This window comes from Quercus suber, unplaced genomic scaffold, assembly GCF_002906115.3.
Source record: "Quercus suber isolate HL8 unplaced genomic scaffold, Cork oak 2.0 scaffold_699, whole genome shotgun sequence".
Classification (NCBI taxonomy): Eukaryota; Viridiplantae; Streptophyta; class Magnoliopsida; order Fagales; family Fagaceae; genus Quercus; species Quercus suber.
The window spans coordinates 290534-306473 of NW_027070140.1; the positions used below are offsets into that span (position 1 = coordinate 290534).

The 15940-nt window shown below is 32.9% G+C and overlaps 1 long non-coding RNA gene across 2 annotated transcripts; it reads left to right on the plus strand.

Moving 5' to 3' along the window:
* Positions 1-10195: 10195 nt before the first annotated feature.
* LOC136064506 (uncharacterized) lies at positions 10196-13733 on the plus strand. 2 transcript variants are annotated; one of them, XR_010626118.1, is made up of 4 exons: positions 10196-10288; positions 10416-10454; positions 12724-13364; positions 13464-13733. It is a non-coding gene; the product is annotated as an uncharacterized LOC136064506 (long non-coding RNA). The 2 variants fall into 2 exon arrangements; XR_010626119.1 differs by having other exon boundaries at positions 10419-10454.
* Positions 13734-15940: the final 2207 nt, after the last annotated feature.

Consider the following 15940-nt stretch of genomic DNA (forward strand, 5'->3'; position numbering starts at 1 on the left):
GGGGACAATCGAGTAATGAGAAAAAAGTTCACTGGATAAGGTGGAGCAAACTATGTGAGCCAAAGGCAAAGGGTGGAGTGGGCTTTCGAGATATTATTGCCTTTAACCTGGCGATGCTTGCAAAACAGGCATGGCACTTGATTCATCACCATCACTCTCTGATGTATAGGGTTTACAAAGCACGCTACTTCCCTACATGCTCTTTCTTGGAGGCATACCTGGGGAATAACCCGTCTTACGTATGGGAAGCTTGCTACAAGCCAGAGATGTCATACTAGAAGGGTCGGTGTGGAAGATTAGAGACAAAACCATAGTGGAAATTGAGAATCATCACTGGCTACCAAGAACCCCATGCTTTCGAAGGGTGGGAGTTGGACCACTTTTAGTGAAGGAGTTGGTGGATGAAGGTACTAAGCAATGGGACCATGATAAGATTGCCCACTGGTTTGAGCCACTCATATGCAAGAATATTTTACATATCCCCTTAAACAACATGCATGAAAAGGACACCTTGACATGGAATGAAAACAGAGATAGGTCTTTCTTCATTAAAATGGCATACAAGGTGGCAATGAGACTTCAACACCCATCGTCAGGTGACCACTCCCTAGCGAGGTAGGACGAAAGAGTGTGGAGATCTATTTGGGCTCTTAATACCCCACCGAAGGTTTGGAATTTTCTATGGAGAGCTTGTGCAAATATTCTCCCTACCCGACCCAATCTATAGAGATGCAAGGTGAAGGTGGATGCTTACTGCGTAATATGCCGACATCATGAGGAAATGGTCAGCCATATAGTCTGGGAATGTTCGTTTGCGACAAATTTGTAGGCACTGTTTCGAGGAAAGGTTCAGAAATGCCATGCACAGACCCTAGATTTTTTCTTGTTGGTACATACCCTTGTGGCAAGACCAATAAAGAAAGAGTTGGAGAGATGGGCCATTACAATGTGGGCAACAGGAATGCAAGAAACAAATTTTATTTTGAGGACACTCAGGTACACTCAAGTTTTGTTTATTAATTTGTGCAAGCTACAACGTAGGAATAATTGGCCATTGCGCTTGCTAACGCACTAGTTCTCCCCACAGACGACGCCAATTGTAAAGACTGGGTTTGAGCGCTCCTACTGTTGAGTGAACAGACTCAAGCCCAGCTAGCCCAATACAATGAATTTGTAGAAAATGGGTTTAAGAATTTGGCTCTGGCAAGCGGACAATGCCCAATATGATAATCGCCACACAGATGAACTGAAATTATCTTCGAAAGTCTGTCCTCAGCCTGGTTCGAGGAGCTTAATGGTGGCCCTTCTTCCATGAGAATGGTCCCCCTTTTTGATCTGTTTCTTCCCTTTATATAATCCTCCTCCAACAATCCCTTTCCTCCACTTGTTGATCATCCATGCCTTTCTCTGACACCTCGTCCCACCAGCCACCTTACCAAACCCCTTGTAAGTTACTGCAACCGAGGCAGCACTGCTCAGGGTCATTTCCTCATTAATGCGACCAGAACGTTAGTTGTTGGCATTTAATGTAGAGGTGACAGTTTATCCTGGACTTACTCCTCCACCATGCTTCCATGGCTAACACGTTGTACTTGCTCTTTCTCTTTGGATGCTCAGGAAGGCTGCTTTTAGTGGCTCGTTACTTCCCCTTTCCATGATCTCAGCTGGCCGAGGACAAGGTCGTCCTCGGCGATGTTTCTTGGCAACTTGGGCCTTCTGCGCTCCTCCTCGGACGTTTCTTTATCCTCGACATGGGCCTTAGGCCAGATATAAAATAGGTCGGGGTTGCCAAATTATTAGGCCCCACAATTATATTGTGAACATTTTGTAATATCTTGGATTTTTTTTTTTTTTTTCGTTTCTAACAAAGCTTCCAAAATATGAGACCAATAGAAATTTAAACCAATTGAATCCCTAAAATGTTTCAAAAAAGATGCTTCAAATGGGATAGATTATCAATGATGACTAATCTCCTTTAATAGTTCGAAACCTTAATTTTTGTAAACTAATCTCCTATGAAGCCATATACCAAATAATATCTATCTATCTCTTTCTCTTAAAAATAATATATAAAATTTAAATTTAGTTTACAACTGTACTTAACTAAGCATAGTCATATATTCAAGTTAAAGTAAGTTTCTTTTAAAAAAAAAATAGTTCTTTTTGTTTAAATTTATGTTTCAATTATGATATTTAATCCTCTATATAAAATTAACCCTAGTTTAGTTAGTATTATTCATCAATTTCTGTATTTATATCAAATAAGTCTTAATTTAATTAATATTATATAAATTTATTTAATTAATGTATACAAATAAAAATGCCCCTTATAAAATTTTCGCCTTAACCCCAACATTTCTTGGGCTGGCCCTGACTGAGCAACCATAATTCTTACTTTATTTGAAGAATAGCAAATGAAAAAACAGCAGCCAGTAGGGGAGCTAAAAGCCTAACAAAAAAACTAATTATGCATTGTCCAAAAAGGGCGAGTAGGTGGTGATAGCAAAATACATCATCTAAATTACTCGCTTGATTTTTTGGCTAAGAAAGTATTTCTTTGATGACGTAAAGATAGCAAAATACATCATCTAAATTACTTACTTTTCTGTATCGACTAGGATAAAATTTGCTCATTCTTGGGAAAAGCAAGTTAAATGTAATGCTCTTCTCTCCCATTAGAATACCCTTCTTGCATAGTTCCAAGTCACCCTTCTCTTCTTAATATTTGACATCATTTTCTTCTTCTTAATCTTGTTCGAACTGGTTGTTCATTTTCTTTCTCAAGGAACTTGCCACCCTCAACTTTGCCTAGTGGTAAGTATTTTGGATGAAACTCTAATCAAGTGGCCTGAACTGCACTACTAAGAGCCATTAGCCTCTTGGTAATGCTAAATAACATTTTTCACAATTTTTTAAGGTGGTAAATTATTATTAATTTTTTATTAAAAAAATATATTAATAATTTCCACATATACTCATCATTGATACAATTATACTGTTTATTATTAAAAACTTGTCATCTAAATAATTGTACAAAAAAATTTAAATTTTTATACTCACCAAAGAGTTTATTTTATGCATATCTTTGAAACTCCAATCACATTGTTACTTTTTGTCTTAAACTCATAGTAAGTCACCTCTATAGTTCATTTTTGTAAATTATTTACAAAAATTAAAAGAACCATTTCATCTATTATTATTAACGTTTTTGTTATTATTATTATTATTATTATTATTATTATTATTTACCTGTGCTTATAATATTAGCAATATATATATATATATATATATATATATATATTAACTCCCATGGGGATACATGGATGGTGAACTCAATAATCCGAGACATGGCGTTAATCCATGTGCCGAATTCATCACACTATGAATTCATGGGAATTTTGAGTGTCTCATGGGTAAGTTGCCATAATTTTTTTATTTTTTATTTTTGGATAAGTAAGAAAGGGCAACTATAATGACCTTTTTGTGGACAATCACCTATATTATTAGAGATTATACTATAGGCATTGAATAGCTCTAGGACCACAAATTATTAAACAAATTTTTTGCCACAATTCTAACGTGGCAGATTGTGAGTTGTTAACTATCATTTACACATGGACCCACCATTTTTTCTTTACCAATTTCACAATCACACTCTGCCACGTCACAGTTGTGGCAAGAACTTGTGAAAAATTATGTGCCCCTAGACTTTTCCATAGGTATTGGAGGCCAAGCTATCATAATTTTTATTTAGTTATTTCTTCCATAAGTAATATTATTGCAATAGTAAAAGCAGGAAATATTCAAATATATAAAGACCATACCTTAATTGTTCATTCAGATATACTTTTTTTGTTTATTCATATAAAAAATTCATATGAAATATTAATATAACATAGTTTATATGAATATAGAATAGAATTTCAAATAAATATGGGGGTTTGGTAATGTTATGCAAGTAATGTGTTTGTATTTTTTGGAAATGCTGTGGGTAAAAAATATGTCAAAATATGTGTAATATTGTTTAAATACTGAAAACCAACATTGTTTGTATTTTTTAGAAATGCGTGTTGGTAAAAAATGTGTGAAAATACAATGTTATTTAAATACTGAAAACCATTGTTTAAAATACCTTAGCAAACACCCTTTATATTTTCGAACATAACTATTAATATTCAAAAAGAAATCTAATTAGATTAGAATCTTATAGCACATTCTAATCTTATTATTTATTATAATTCTAGATTGATTCTAATTTGATACTGGTTCATTGATTTGATTATTGTCGTAGACTTTGTGCTAAACTATTGGCTACTGTTGCAAAAACAAAAAGAGGGGTAGTCTTGTAGACTGGTAGTTGGATGTCTTCTCTTCTTGCGCTGAAGTATTATACAAGCCTGTTGATAACAATTTATTTAGTAAAATTAAAATTTTTTATTAAAAGTATTGTAAAAAAAACTAAAATAGAGACCTAAAAACTAATTAATAGTACAATAAGACTATAAAAAGTATAAAAAGTGCAATAGAACTAGAAATAGTATAAAAATTATCTAAACTCTATAAGTTTTAAGTTTCATCACTTCTCAAACACACTCTCAATTGTCTTTTTAACTTTAATTTTTTTTTCTTGCTGCTGCATAAAAATTAATAAATCACACTAGCATAGTTAAGAAATTCCACTATATATATATGGGATAATCCAAATGTTTTATTTTTGTNCATATAAAAAAATTCATATGAAATATTAATATAACATAGTTTATATGAATATAGAATAGAATTTCAAATAAATATGGGGTGTTTGGTAATGTTATGCAAGTAATGTTGTTTGTATTTTTTGGAAATGCATGTGGGTAAAAAATATGTCAAAATATGTGTAATATTGTTTAAATACTGAAAACCAACATTGTTTGTATTTTTTAGAAATGCGTGTTGGTAAAAAATGTGTGAAAATATATGCAATGTTATTTAAATACTGAAAACCATTGTTTAAAATACCTTAGCAAACACCCTCTATATTCTCGAACATAACTATTAATATTCAAAAAGAAATCTAATTAGATTAGAATCTTATAGCACATTCTAATCTTACTTATTTATTATAATTCTAGATTGATTCTAATTTGATACTGGTTCAATTGATTTTTACGTGAACTTTGTGCTAAACTATTGGCTACTGTTGCAAAGAACAAAATAGAGGGGTAGTCTTGTAGACTGCGTAGTTGGATGGTCCTCTCTTCTTGCGCTGGAGTATTATACAAGTCTGTTTGATAACAATTTATTTAGTTAAAATTGAAATTTTTTATTAAAAGTATTGTAAAAAAAACTAAATTTTTTTTTTTTTTATAGAATCCTAAAAACTAATTAATAGTACAATAAGACTAATAAAAAGTATAAAAAGTGCAATAGAACTTAGAAATAGTATAAAAAATTATCTAAAAACTCTAATAAGTTTTAAGTTTCATCACTTCTCAAACACACTCTACAATTGTCTTTTTAACTTATAATTTTTTTTTCTTGCTTGCTAGCCATAAAAATTAATAAATCAGCACTAGCATAGTTAAGAAATTCCGCAATGTGTGTGTGTGTGTGTGTGTGTGTGTGTGTGTGTTTTAGAGACTACCATCCTCTTATAAAATAATTTTTTTAAATAAAAAGAATTAAATATGTTATTTAAATATATGTTTTTTTTTTAAATTTTTGTGTTCTACTAAAATAATTAAATTAGGGATTTTATAAAGTAATACCTACAATTTTATTGGTTTTTAATTTTTGTGCAAATAAAACATGTTTTGTATTGCCATAGCTTTTGTTTGTTCTAATTAGGGATATCATTAGTTTTTTTGAAAGATCAAAGTTTACAAAATTCTTCAAAACAGGGTGAACAAATTAGCGGTTAAAAAAAACGCAAAAAGACAAAACTGACTCTCTAATTTTCATATTTTTTTCATTTTAGTCCTCTAATTTTTAGTTTTGTCAATTCAGTCATCTAACTTTCAATATTTGTCAATGCAGGGTTCTGTTACAACTCAGTTAGTGGCTGCCGTTAAAACTTCTAAAATGACGCAATTTTGCATTTTTTTTTATTCGGAATTAAAAGAAAATAAGAAAAATCTGGAAAAAAAAAAAAACATTTAAGGAACGACGATGCTGAAATAGTCTCACTCTTACTCTATCATGCACACATTGGCTACACTCCTAAGGGAACTTTGAAAACCACCAACGATCCGATCAACACTTTGGTGACTAACGGTATCGAAAAGCACGATCTGAAAGTCATGATGGCCGAAGATGAGGTCACACTTCACATTGGAGTAGACTCGTCGAGAATCATCGACACAGTGCTCGACACTACGCCTTTGGCTATCTTCACTGTCAACTATGTGCCTCTTCTAGAAGAGCTGTTCGGAAAATTTACACGGTTAGGGATTTAGGTATTCTTCAGGTCTTTGTTTTGATTTTGGGGAAAAAATGAAATGACGACGTCATTCTCCTTAATTTTTTTTTTTCATATTTTTCTTATTTTCTTTTAATTCTGAATTAAAAAAAAATTAAAAAAAATTATTAAAAAAAAAAAAACCAAATAAACTAACTAACAAACATGCAAAACGGCATCGTTTCAAGAGTTTTAACGGTAGCCATTAACTAAGTTGTAATGTAGCCCTGCATTGACAAAAATTGAAAGTTAGAGGACTGAATTGATAAAACTGAAAATTAGAAGACTGAAATGAAAAAAATGTGAAAGTTAGAAGGTCAATTTTATATTTTTGTCTTAAAAAAATTATCAATTTCACAAAGGCATGGCCAATTAGAAGTAAAGTGCTCGATTAGCTTGATTTGGTTAACAAAGGGCATGCTTAACTATAAAGTCTAATGATACTGTTTTTTCACAATATAATTTGAGTTGACATGTGTAATAGTTGTATAATATAATAAGTATTGTTCTCAGACCAAGAGATATTCTCAGATCCAAATGTATGCTTTCACACATTCTCAAAAGAATTGGCCGAATCCTCTTGGTACAGCTTTTGAAGGGATAATCCAAATGTTTTATTTTTGTCCCACCTATCCTCATTTACTTTTTTTTTTTTTTTTTTTTTATGGGAATTTACTTTTAGTTTTAGAGACTACCATCCTCTCATTCGAAATCCAAAGTAGTAAAGTACTCTTCCTCTGTTTTTCATATCCTCACCAACTATATTATATTCAACTTGGTCGGTCCTCTCTCACAGAAAAAACCAAAAGAGCTTGGAAAAACAGACAAGAGAGAGCAATAAATTAAAGATAAGGTTTTACTAAAGAAAACCTATCGTCTTTTGGGTAATGCGTAAAGTGGGGGTAATAAAGAAGTTGCAGCAGTGGCGGTGCAGATATATTGACGATAATAGTCTTGGTACAGCTTTGATAACTGATTTGTGAATGATTATACACCTAGCCGGAATTTGAGAATTACCGTCTGCAGTTAAAACATTTACTTGGTCAGACTACTTCACTAGAATTAAACAATCTTGAAACACCACAGGTGCGAAACCAAAGATGAAATTCATCGTTCCTTCGACAATATAGTTCTTGTGGAATTGTTTGTCACAGTAGGTGAAGAGAGTATCTTTATACTCGCCGAACTTACATCTATAGAATGCAACATCAGTAGCAGCTACAGCGAGCGCCACTGCTTGATCTTTTTCAGGTCTGGCATTATATCTGATTGTTAGATCATCCCCTGTAAATCCCTCTCCCTTCACCGCTGAAAAGAATATCAAACACAATTATATATTAGCTAAAATCAGGAAGAACGTCCCTTGAGGAAATCATTTTCAACAGTATTATGTGTAAATGAACCAAACATATTATAAGTAATTTAAATTAGTGATTTAATTAAGTAATATAAATAATCAACAATTTTATTGTTTCTTTTTAGGCAAAAAACACATGTTCTATATAGCTTTGGTTCCTGAGAAGCATATTCCCGAGCTTGTCTTGTATTTATATTTAAGTAGTCAATTGTTCATTAGTTTGTGAGGATTGGGTGTTTGTAGGAAGCTTGTGACATTGTAAATTGTGTTTATGAGTAAAAAAATGCATTTAAAAAAAATAGGAAAAAGTTTCTCTGCAACCTGGGTTGGAGGATGTCTCTCCAATCTGTGACGTGTCCCTCTCTAATAATGACACCTGTTCCACCCCACTAAGACCCAAATTCAACATATAACTTCTGTTTACTCAAACGTTAGCCACTTTTTCAGCATCTTTGGTGGCTTTTTTTTCTTTTTTCTTTGTCCACGCCTTTTTAGTCTCTTTCTTTTATTTGAAAAATTCTCACTACCATCACCTATATCTCTTCACGGCAAACTTCAAACAGGGATAGGTAGCCACTAGAGATATAGTTTTCAATCTCACCACCATCACCTAAATGATCAGTCCTTTCTCCCTCTCCTTCAACGCAAATCGGTCACCGGATCTACTGTCATCAATGATCAATCCTCAAACTGGTTCTCACGTTTGTGACCCAACTCCAGTCCGACCCAAACACAAAAGCCACCCATTTGTTCTAAGGTTCGTGACCCAAATACAATTGCCACGCCCCTTTATCTTGCCAATTAGCTTCTCAAGAATCGTGGGTTTTAGGGTTTTTGATATGGATTCATGGTTTAATGCTCGAATTTTTGGATGGTTTTTTCAGATATGGTTTGTGGGTTGCTCGTTTGGTGTGGTTATGGTGACTTTGGTGGTGGACTTTCTAGATCCATTGCCTTCGGCAGCCATAGGTCACTATCTTGATTGACACTCTGGAATTTGATTACTTTAAAAAAAGCCACTAGAGATGCTAAAAAAGTGGCTAATGTTTGAGTAAACAAGAGTTTATGTTGAATTTGGGTTTTAGCAGGGTGGAACAGGTGTCATTATTAGAGAGAACACGTCACAGATTGGAGAGACATCCTCCAACCCATGTTGCAGATAATTTTTTCCAAAAAATATATGTTTGTAATGGTGTTTATTATATATATATATATATATGTGGTGACTTTAAAAGAAGCTTCTTAATTCCTTGGAGTCCTAGGCCTTGTTTAGTATAGTAGTTTAACAATATGTTTTCAGTTTTAAATAATATTATACATATTTTATATATTTTTTTATCTACACATATTTAAAAAAATACAAATAACATTACTAAAATAACATTATCAAACATCAAATATGCCCTAGTATCTTCTTTTTCAGTTCTTGGTATTATTTTTCGCAATCATTCAAGCTAACTCCCGAGTCCCGCCTAAAACCATCGTCTTCATATGAAAAAAAGAAAGAAGAAAGAATTAAATGAAAAGTCATTTAATATTCAGTTTTACGCATTGTTGTACTGACTGGCGCGTGGATGGAAAATCCAATAAAGTCAGAAAAGTTCTATCAAAAAAATAAATAAAATCAGAAAAAAAAAAAAAAAAAAAAAAAAAAACACGGAAAAAGCAGCTGAATCCGTAACACTCACTCGGTAACAGTATCAAAATCAATACACGCCGAAACGATTGTACATCACACCTTTGCAATAACATTATTTATTTATTTTGATTTTAGCAGAGATTCTGAGTACAGGCATTTGTACTTTTCAGCAATTTTCTAATTCGCCTTTTTCACCATTTCGAACCCACACGCCGTGACTGAATCTGATCCCACTTCTATTATTAGGCGCAATATGTTTTTGCTTTTCAACTTTCATACTTTTCCCTCTTTCTCTTTCTTCTCCCACTTCTTCTTCTTTTCTCTTCCTTTCTCTGGCTCCTTTTGTCTGGACGCCACTCCTTCTCTCTATCGTTTTTTTTCTTCTTCACCATTCATCCCTTCCCTCTCTTCTTTTTCTTTCTTCACCGGTTCTTTCTTTTCTCTTTTTTCTCACTTCTCTTTCGTATTTTCTCTCTCTCCATCTCCGTGGGCTTGGTGGATTTTGACTGTGTGGTGATTGATTTTGGTTGTGGGTTTCTCGGATTTGGTGGTGCGACTGATTTTGGCCGTGGGTTTGGTGGTGGTGATGATTTTGGGTGTGGGTTTTTGGATTTTGGCTATGGTGGTTAAGTTTCAAGTAAAGTAGTAGTGGTGTGGTGGTAGTTTGAGTTTTGGTGGCTGGTTCGTGTGGTGGTGGCAGTTTGGGGGGCTTGCTTTGTATCTGAGAAGAGAGACAGACGAAGAGGAAGAGAGAGAAGAGTCGAGGAATACATGAGGAGACGTAGAAAACGACACTGGTTGTGGCTTTGCTTGCTACAGTCAAGCACTTCTGCCACGTGCTGTGGCTGGACTGCTGGTATTTTATTTTTCATGCCATTGATATTCATCTCTGCCTTCAAGTCTTTTTTAATTATTTATTTATATAAATCCATATTTTTTTCTTCGTATTATTTTTGGTATTCTCTGAAAAATGAGATCTTTAGCAGGCATTGGGAACGGAAGGATCTCGAAAGATTTATTAAGTAAGTTGCTTGTTTTTATTCAATAAAAAAATATATGTATTTGTAAAAGAATCAAAATAGCATCTTTTAAGTTGTTTTTTATTTTTATTTCATGATTTGGTTAGAGTAGTTTTGTATTCTTAAAGATATGCTTTTAATGTGGTTGGGGACAATAATAAAATGAAATTATGAGAATGTAACTATAGAATATGTGATAAAATTAAATATGAAGTGCAAGTGATTTAAGTACACTCTATAAACTTTAGTGGAGAAAAAAAAAAGGAAAGGAAAGAAAACAACCTTAACGTACACTTTTTTTTATTAGTTTTCCTCCCATAAGATTGTGGTTTATTTTTTTAGATCCTACTACAAGATTATGTTGTTCTATGATGAATAGCTTTTTTGGACAGAATATGCATTTTTTGGACAGTATATTGTATAGCTAGTGAACAACATTTTGGATAGCTGAACTAGTATGTTTGGGTACAGCAGAGTTGATTTGGACATTTTCTCTGACATCATAGATGTCAATTTGGACAACTGATCAGACAATTTTGTAGCAAATTTTTAGAAAATTTTTGTAACTAAAGAAATTGCTCAAACATGATAGATTCAGTCTGTTTAAGCTGCCCCTTACTTAAACACTAGAGCTCCGTTTGGATTCGAATGTTTGCGTCTGTGTCTGGACCTATCTCACGTTTTTGGCTTCTTTTTATTTATTTATTTATTTAAACCAGCGTGGTATGCACTGTTCATTGGCAATGAACAGTATATTTAGGCCAATGAACAGTGCTAAACAGTAATAAACAGAATTTTTTTTTTATTATTTTCAGTATTTAGCAAAATAAGCGGTTTTCAAATGTAATAGAGTTGGTTTGGATTGGCTTCTGCATTTCAGCCCCCTTTTTTTTTTTACTAACCTGATGCCTTTAGCACTATTCAGCAAAATAGGCAGATCTCAAACAGACCCTTAAAATAATTAGCAATTTCAATGATTATTCAATGAAAATTGATTTTTTGAAAATTTAGTTGTGTTTAATATAATTATGTTTAAAAAAACACACACAGCAACAACAACATCATCATCATCATCCATCATTGTGGTTTTAAGATTATCTTGTATTTCCTAAGGCATTCAAATCAATAACATGTTAAGATAGGGAGGTGCCAATTGCAAGGAAATTGTGTTGAGTGAAAATGAGAACAAGTAGATAAGGGGTGTATTATTTAAATTCCAATAAAAGTTACTTAAACATTTTCATACTCCTATAGTTTGCCCAAATTTGGATGAAACATGATTTGACACTTATATTGAGTATAATAAAATGAACATTTCTTCATACTTGTTATATTTCTTCTTGTTTAAGCTCTCAAATAGAGGTGTTCATAGGTTGGTGTTTGGTTGAGTTGAGGGTCAAATTGTCAACCAATGTGATTAGATTGAGTTTTGAAAATCACTAAACCTAAAAAGGATTTGTTAAAGATTACTTTCAAGTCGATGACTGGTTCTGTCAATATGATGCTAGAGGAGGTAGATCAATTAACTAGTGGCATCAACCGGATCATATTTGCCATATCGAATAAAATTGAGATTATGTGCGACTCATATTTTAGATCGAGATTAGGTGCAACTCATATTTGATGTGACAAGTGTGATGGATGGATGATGCTAGTGAGAGGTGAGGATGGCAAAACAAAGGTCAATGATTCATCAAACCACTAGTAGGGTGGGATTCTACAATTTGAGGGTTGAAGGTCCAAAAGCTAATAAAAACAAATTAGGTTCTAGGTTACAAACCCAATTATGATTGTGTGTGTATGTATATATATTGATATTCAATAGTTGCGATTTGGACAGAGGATTTGAATTATAGATATCTCAATAAAAAATATCATGAGGTGTTGATTGAATTACAAAATTATTAACAGTTATGATTGAGTAATTCAGTGAAATTGTTTTGATTAATAATGTTGACCAAAGTTAGATTTATATTTTAACAACTTTACTCATAAAGTAAGGAAATATATAAAGTGTATTTTAAGAGTAATGTTAAGAACATATCAATTATCACAAAAGCTAACGCGATTGGTTGTAGTTTGAAATAACATTACTTTCACATGGGAAATCGAAAAGTTGTACTTATACCTCTATTGTTTCCATGATTAGCAATAGTAGATGGGAAAACTGAAAAAAGCGAACAGTTCGAGTAAATGAAGAAAATATAGAAAAGGAAAAGGGCACAATTTCAAAATTGTCAAATTTTTTGAATCAAAGTGCTTTTACCTGTAGATATGCATATTATCGTCTAGACTTTGGCGCTTACATGTGGACATTCCAAATTGTCTTGGCAATGGCAAAAAAATAACCAAGGTTTTGCGGACCTCTCTGAAAACACTCTGTACAAATGCGGCTCTCTTCATAGGTACAATTGCACTCTGAAGCAGTTGAAGTGGCTAATAAGGAAGCATTTCGTGAAGTACCTGTGGGGGATGATGTGTTTCAGTTGGAGGTCTTGCAAAGGGTTGCTCAACTTCTGCACAAGTTGTTTAGGCATAATTTTTATATGCATTTTTGTTGTTACTTTTTTTAAGCATTCTCTTCAGTAGTGGTGTCTGGGATGAAGTTGTTGTGCTGTTCTTTTACTTTCTGTTATTTATTCTGATGCTTTATTATATGCAATGAGTTTCATTCAAATGTAAAATCAAATGTAAAGTCAGGGTCAGAGCTAGAAGTGAATGACCATAAGAGGCATTGTAGTTCATTGTGGCTGGACAATAAGGATAAGGCATCCAACATGAAGCATTGCAATAGTAATCAGTCACTTACTTTTAGAAGATGAAATCACTTGTTCTGATAAGAAAATTCCTGAGGATATGCTGTCTGTTCTTGTTGATAAAACCGTGGGATCTATTTTTGGCTCTTCTAGAGAGGTAAGGTGAAGTTGAAACTACTCCGTTATGAATCTTATAGTCTAGTTTTGCTGAGTCAGTAATCTATTATTTATTCTCACTATTGTTTTTCATGGGTAGGTTGCTGGTGGTAATGGTGATCGATGCTTTAAAAATTAGAGAATTGAAATGAAAAAAATGTGAAGTAAAGTGCTCGATTAGCTTGATTTGGTTATCAAGGGGCATGCTTAACTATAAAGTCTAATGATACTGTTTTTTCACAATATGATATTAGTTGACATGTGTAAGAGTTGTATAGTATAATAAGTATTGTTCTCAGACCAAGAGATATTCTCAAGATCCAAATGTATGCTTTCACATATTCTCAAAAGAATTGGCCGAATTCTCTCCTCCTTTTTTTTTCTTTTTTTCTTTTTTTTTTTGAGAAACTTGAATCCCTTCTTTAATTAGATTGTTAACTAGTGTCCTACCGCACTCGTTAACATGGGCCATTAAAAAATTAACTTATCAAAAAATATTTTAAAAGAATATAAAAAAAACTTGTAAAGGAAATAAATGGTGCGCATAATCGATAACTCAATACTGTCCACTGACTACGGGCAGTCCACTATTTTTTTAAGTTATGCATGCATGCTACTCTGACAACGCGCTTCTTCTAGTATCCGCCATGGCGCTCTTCTTCTTCCCCACTTTTGCATTCACGTGAAAGAGGGACATGTTAGGGATAAATGATAATAATTTTCTTTTATAACAATTTTCTAAAATGAATTTCTAAACTTTTATCTATTTAAGGGATGAATCTTCACAAATCACAACATTCTTACTTTATACCTTCATTTTACTCAGTCTCGCTCGGCCACTCCCTCGCACTTGTTTTCATTTAAAATACCCATAGTAAGAGTTTTATGGTTCCAAGTTACAAATCAGAGCATTAGCATTCAGGTTTTAAAATTTATATCATTTTGTCATTTTAAAAATTATTTTATTCATTACACCATACTATTTTATAATATATTTAACATTTCAACTTTTACTTTATTATATAACACATTAAAATAATATATTTACACAATTAAATAATATAACACAATACTTAAATAAAAACCCAAAACTTAATAAAATATTATTTTTTAAAAATATCATCTTACTCAGTACCATCTTACTTTTATGATGGTGCTCTAGCTTAATGTAAAACTATTTAGAATTGAAAGTGCGAGTAATGCAAGATTTATGGGGTTTGATGCTAAATTTTAGCATATTTAGAGTTTTATCATGTCGCATACTGATGCTTTTACAAGTTACAACAAACATAAAATAAATCTCTAAAATACTATTGTGGGGTCAAAGAATCTGGCAACCTCGGCCCACTTTATACCAAGCCCAAGGCCCATGCCAAGGATGAGGAAACGTCCGAGGACGAAGTGAGAAAGTCCTACTAGCCCAGGAGGACAAGACCAAGACCATAGAAGGGATAAGCAACACACTACCAAAGACAGTCTTCCAGAGCATCCCAAGAGAAAGAACAAGTATAACGCGTTAACCAGGGGAGCATGGTGGATGAGAAATTTCAGGATGAATTGTCACCTCCACATTAAATGCCCACAACTAACATTCTGGTTGCATTAATGAGGAAATGACCCCTGAACAGTACAGTCTTGGTTGCTGCAACCTGCAGAAAGAATGGGAAGATGGCTGATGGGACAGACACTCAAGTAGTGACTTATTTGATCAACAAATGTAAGGCTAAGATCGACTGAAAGGGGGTATATAATGTAAGAAATCATTCTGGAAAGGGGATGGACAATTAGGAGCATAGAACACTGTAGCAACTGGTATCACCACTGAAACCTTTGTAACAAATCACTGACGAAGTAATAAGAATTACCAGCCCCTAAAAGGTGCCGAGGACAAAATTTCACACTTTAGTCCATGTCTCTGTTATTCAGTCCACTCGCAACCGTGTTTATTTGTTGTAATCCTCACTAGGGTCTAGTTCTTGAACTCATTCTCTACAAATTCATTGTATTGGGCTAGTTGGATCTGAGTCCACTCATCAAACAGTGGAAGTGCTCAAACCCAGTCCCTACAACTATATTTATGGAAATAGTGATGTAAAATTAGTTTTATAAGGTCAATTTAGTGTAGAGAAAATTTATTGAAGGAAAAAGACTTTTTGGGAATAATTTAATTAGTTTTTTTTTTTTTGATATTGTCCTAAAGTATAAGAGAAAATTTATTGAAGGAAAAAGACTTTTTGGGAATAATTTAATTAGTTTTTTTTTTTTTGATATTGTCCTAAAGTATATATGTACTTAAAAAAAAAATTTAAAAAGTGAAAAAATGTAGGTAAAAGTGAGGTTTTAAAAAGTTATACATAAAAGTTAAAAACTGAATTTAAAAGTCTAATGCCAAACAAATATGTATATTAAGAGTTCATTTTTCAAATGAGCTATCTTTGACACGATCTTCTAAGATTACAATTTCTGAATTTTCTTGAAAGAAAGTCTTCTTATTTCCATTTTCATATCACAAAGTGTCACTTTCTCTTTATTCAATTGCACTCTTTTCAAATTTTTTTTCCTAAGTGAGGACTCAAT